Genomic DNA, 6000 nt, shown 5'->3' with positions numbered 1-6000 from the left:
CCGCGCCGGAGATGCCCAACTCGGAGAGGGTGGAGAGGAGGATCTGATGGTTCACAGTATCGAAGGCAGCCGATAGGTCTAGAAGGATGAGAGCAGAGGAGAGAGAGTTAGCTTTAGCAGTGCGGAGCGCCTCCGTGATACAGAGAAGAGCAGTCTCAGTTGAATGACTAGTCTTGAAACCTGACTGATTTGGATCAAGAAGGTCATTCTGAGAGAGATAGCGGAGAGCTGGCCAAGGACGGCACGTTCAAGAGTTTTGGAGAGAAAAGAAAGAAGGGATACTGGTCTGTAGTTGTTGACATCGGAGGGATCGAGTGTAGGTTTTTTCAGAAGGGGTGCAACTCTCGCTCTCTTGAAGACGGAAGGGACGTAGCCAGCGGTCAGGGATGAGTTGATGAGCGAGGTGAGGTAAGGGAGAAGGTCTCCAGAAATGGTCTGGAGAAGAGAGGAGGGGATAGGGTCAAGCGGGCAGGTTGTTGGGCGGCCGGCCGTCACAAGACGCGAGATTTCATCTGGAGAGAGAGGGAGAAAGAGGTCAGAGCACAGGGTAGGGCAGTGTGAGCAAACGAGGATCGGATGTCGTCGACCTTCTTTTCAAAATGGTTGACGAAGTCATCTGCAGAGAGGGAGGAGGGGGGGGAGGAGGATTCAGGAGGGAGGAGAAGGTGGCAAAGAGCTTCCTAGGGTTAGAGGCAGATGCTTGGAATTTAGAGTGGTAGAAAGTGGCTTTAGCAGCAGAGACAGAAGAGGAAAATGTAGAGAGGAGGGAGTGAAAGGATGCCAGGTCCGCAGGGAGGCGAGTTTTCCTCCATTTCCGCTCGGCTGCCCGGAGCCCTGTTCTGTGAGCTCGCAATGAGTCGTCGAGCCACGGAGCGGGAGGGGAGGACCGAGCCGGCCTGGAGGATAGGGGACATAGAGAGTCAAAGGATGCAGAAAGGGAGGAGAGGAGGGTTGAGGAGGCAGAATCAGGAGATAGGTTGGAGAAGGTTTCAGCAGAGGGAAGAGATGATAGGATGGAAGAGGAGAGAGTAGCGGGGGAGAGAGAGCGAAGGTTGGGACGGCGCGATACCATCCGAGTAGGGGCAGTGTGGGAAGTGTTGGATGAGAGCGAGAGGGAAAAGGATACAAGGTAGTGGTCGGAGACTTGGAGGGGAGTTGCAGTGAGGTTAGTGGAAGAACAGCATCTAGTAAAGATGAGGTCGAGCGTATTGCCTGCCTTGTGAGTAGGGGGGAAGGTGAGAGGGTGAGGTCAAAAGAGGAGAGGAGTGGAAAGAAGGAGGCAGAGAGGAATGAGTCAAAGGTAGACGTGGGGAGGTTAAAGTCGCCCAGAACTGTGAGAGGTGAGCCGTCCTCAGGAAAGGAGCTTATCAAGGCATCAAGCTCATTGATGAACTCTCCGAGGGAACCTGGAGGGCGATAAATGATAAGGATGTTAAGCTTGAAAGGGCTGGTAACTGTGACAGCATGGAATTCAAAGGAGGCGATAGACAGATGGGTAAGGGGAGAAAGAGAGAATGACCACTTGGGAGAGATGAGGATCCCGGTGCCACCACCCCGCTGACCAGAAGCTCTCGGGGGTGTGCGAGAACACGTGGGCGGACGAAGAGAGAGCAGTAGGAGTAGCAGTGTTATCTGTGGTGATCCATGTTTCCGTCAATGCCAAGAAGTCGAGGGACTGGAGGGAGGCATAGGCTGAGATGAACTCTGCCTTGTTGGCCGAGATCGGCAGTTCCAGAGGCTACCGGAGACCTGGAACTCCACGTGGGTCGTGCGCGCTGGGACCACCAGATTAGGTGGCCGCGGCCACGCGGTGTGGAGAGTTTGTATGGTCTGTGCAGAGAGGAGAGAACAGGGATAGACAGACACATAGTTGACAGGCTACAGAAGAGGCTACGCTAATGCAAAGGAGATTGGAATGACAAGTGGACTACACGTCTCGAATGTTCAGAAAGTTAAGCTTACGTAGCAAGAATCTTATTGACTAAAATGATTAAAATGATACAGTACTGCTGAAGTAGGCTAGCTGGCAGTGGCTGCGTTGTTGACTTTGTAGGCTAGCTGGCAGTGGCTGCGTTGTTGGCACTACACTAGTCAAGTCGTTCCGTTGAGTGTGATAGTTTCAACAGTGCTGCTATTCGGGGGCTAGCTGGCTAGCTAGCAGTGTTGATTACGTTACGTTGCGTTAAAAGAACGACAATAGCTGGCTAGCTATGAGCTTGATGCCTTGATGAGCTCCTTTCCTGAGGACGGCTCACCTCTCACAGTTCTGGGCGACTTTAACCTCCCCACGTCTACCTTTGACTCATTCCTCTCTGCCTCCTTCTTTCCGCTCCTCTCCTCTTTTGGCCTCACCCTCTCGCCTTCCCCCCCTGCTCACAAGGCAGGCAATACGCTCGACCTCATCTTTACTAGATGCTGTTCCTCCACTAACCTCATTGCAACTCCCCTCCAAGTCTCCGACCACTACCTTGTATCCTTTTCCCTCTCGCTCTCATCCAACACTTCCCACACTGCCCCTACTCGGATGGTATCGCGCCGTCCCAGCCTTCGCTCTCTCTCCCCCGCTACTCTCTCCTCTTCCATCCTATCATCTCTTCCCTCTGCTCAAACCTTCTCCAACCTATCTCCTGGTTCTGCCTCCTCAGCCCTCCTCTCCTCCCTTTCTGCATCCTTTGACTCTCTATGTCCCCTGTCCTCCAGGCCGGCTCGGTCCTCCCCTCCCGCTCCGTGGCTCGACGACTCATTGCGAGCTCACAGAACAGGGCTCCGGGCAGCCGAGCGGAAATGGAGGAAAACTCGCCTCCCTGCGGACCTGGCATCCTTTCACTCCCTCCTCTCTACATTTTCCTCCTCTGTCTCTGCTGCTAAAGCCACTTTCTACCACGCTAAATTCCAAGCATCTGCCTCTAACCCTAGGAAGCTCTTTGCCACCTTCTCCTCCCTCTTGAATCCTCCTCCCCCTCCCCCTCCTCCCTCTCTGCAGATGACTTCAACCATTTTGAAAAGAAGGTCGACGACATCCGATCCTCGTTGCTAAGTCAAACGACAACGCTGGTTCTGCTCACACTGCCCTACCCTGTGCTCTGACCTCTTTCTCCCTCTCTCTCCAGATGACATCTCGCGTCTTGTGACGGCCGGCCGCCCAACAACCTGCCCGCTTGACCCTATCCCCTCCTCTCTTCTCCAGACCATCTCCGGTGACCTTCTCCCGTACCTCACCTCGCTCATCAACTCATCCCTGACCGCTGGCTACGTCCCTCCCGTCTTCAAGAGAGCGAGAGTTGCACCCTTCTGAAAAACCTACACTCGATCCCTCCGATGTCAACAACTACAGACCAGTATCCCTTCTTTCTTTTCTCTCCAAAACTCTTGAACGTGCCGTCCTTGGCCAGCTCTCCCGCTATCTCTCTCAGAATGACCTTCTTGATCCAAATCAGTCAGGTTTCAAGACTAGTCATTCAACTGAGACTGCTCTTCTCTGTATCACGGAGGCGCTCCGCACTGCTAAAGCTAACTCTCTCTCCTCTGCTCTCATCCTTCTAGACCTATCGGCTGCCTTCGATACTGTGAACCATCAGATCCTCCTCTCCACCCTCTCCGAGTTGGGCATCTCCGGCGCGGCCCACGCTTGATTGCGTCCTACCTGACAGGTCGCTCCTACCAGGTGGCGTGGCGAGAATCCGTCTCCTCACCACGTGCTCACCACTGGTGTCCCCAGGGCTCTGTTCTAGGCCCTCTCCTATTCTCGCTATACACCAAGTCACTTGGCTCTGTCATAACCTCACATGGTCTCTCCTATCATTGCTATGCAGACGACACACAATTAATCTTCTCCTTTCCCCCTTCTGACGACCAGGTGGCGAATCGCATCTCTGCATGTCTGGCAGACATATCAGTGTGGATGACGGGTCATCACCTCAAGCTGAACCTCGGCAAGACGGAGCTGCTCTTCCTCCCGGGAAGGACTGCCCGCTCCATGATCTCGCCATCACGGTTGACAACTCCATTGTGTCCTCGTCCCAGAGCGCTAAGAACCTTGGCGTGATCCTGGACAACACCCTGTCGTTCTCAAATAACATCAAGGCGGTGGCCCGTTCCTGTAGGTTCATGCTCTACAACATCCGCAGAGTACGACCCTGCCTCACACAGGAAGCGGCGCAGGTCCTAATCCAGGCACTTGTCATCTCCCGTCTGGATTACTGCAACTCGCTGTTGGCTGGGCTCCCTGCCTGTGCCATTAAACCCCTACAACTCATCCAGAACGCCGCAGCCCGTCTGGTGTTCAACCTTCCCAAGTTCTCTCACGTCACCCCGCTCCTCCGCTCTCTCCACTGGCTTCCAGTTGAAGCTCGCATCCGCTACAAGACCATGGTGCTTGCCTACGGAGCTGTGAGGGGAACGGCACCTCAGTACCTCCAGGCTCTGATCAGGCCCTACACCCAAACAAGGGCACTGCGTTCATCCACCTCTGGCCTGCTCGCCTCCCTACCACTGAGGAAGTACAGTTCCCGCTCAGCCCAGTCAAAACTGTTCGGTGCTCTGGCCCCCCAATGGTGGAACAAACTCCCTCACGACGCCAGGACAGCGGAGTCAATCACCACCTTCCGGAGACACCTGAAACCCCACCTCTTTAAGGAATACCTAGGATAGGATAAAGTAATCCTTCTCACCCCCCCCTTAAAAGACCTAGATGCACTATTGTAAAGTGGCTGTTCCACTGGATGTCATAAGGTGAAAGCACCAATTTGTAAGTCGCTCTGGATAAGAGCGTCTGCTAAATGACTTAAATGTAATGTAAATGTAGCTAACCTAGAAAATCGCTCTAGACTACACGATTATCTTTGATACAAAGACGGCTATGTAGCTAGCTATGTAGCTAGCTACGATCAAACAAATCAAACCGTTGTACTGTAATGAAATGAAATGAAAATGTGATACTACCTGTGGAGCGAATGCGACCGGGTTGTTGAGTGAGGAAGTTCTATTCGGTAGACGTTGGCTAGCTGTTGGCTAGCTAGCAGTGTCTCCTACGTTAAGGACGACAAATAGCTGGCTAGCTAACCTCGGTAAATTAAGATAATCACTCTAAGACTACACACTCTAAACTACACAATTATCTTGGATACGAAGACAGCAAAGACAACTATGTAGCTAGCTAACACTACCCTAATCAAGTCGTTCAGTTGAGTGTAATAGTTTTTACAGTGCTGCTATTCGGAAGACGGTGGACGTTTGCTAGCTGGCTAGCTGGCTAGCTGCTGGGCAGATAGCAGATAGCAGTGTAGACTACGTTAGGACGACGAAATACGATAATTATGCAATTATCTTTGATACAAAGACGGCTATGTAGCTAGCTAAGAAGAAATTGCTAAGATTAGACAAATCAAACCGTTGTACTATAATGAATTGTAATGAAATGTAATGAAAAGTTATACTACCTGCAGACCGAAGCGCTCGGATGCGACCGCTCGCTCCAACCCGGAAGTAGGTTTCGCTGTAGGTTTCGCCTGCAATATCAGTTCTGTTATACTCACAGACAATATTTGGACAGTTTTGGAAACTTTAGAGTGTTTTCTATCCAATACTAATAATAATATGCATATATTAGCAACTGAGACTGAGGAGCTGGCCGTTTACAATGGGCACCTTTTCATCCAAGCTACTCAATACTGCCCCTGCAGCCATAAGAAGTTATTAAGAGGCAAATTGTAACTGCTCATATTCTTCCTCTCATGATGATCACCTGCTACAGTAATATTATTCTCCTGCTTCCATTACCACCTGTTATCTTTAGTACCATCAAGCCCTCTTTAATGGCCAAACGGGGAACTGTATTCTCATAGGTCCTTATCTCTGGCCTCCACAATGACTTTGAGTGTAGAGAACATTGACTTGGAACAGAAGTGATATCATTCTGAGTAGTAAACAGTATTTCTCATCATAGACCAGACCACTACTATTAATCACATGGAACCTCCACGGTTCAGTATTTCTTTATAT

Source organism: Oncorhynchus nerka, linkage group LG21 (assembly GCF_034236695.1).
Source record: "Oncorhynchus nerka isolate Pitt River linkage group LG21, Oner_Uvic_2.0, whole genome shotgun sequence".
Taxonomy (NCBI): Eukaryota; Metazoa; Chordata; class Actinopteri; order Salmoniformes; family Salmonidae; genus Oncorhynchus; species Oncorhynchus nerka.
This window is presented reverse-complemented; position numbering follows the sequence as displayed.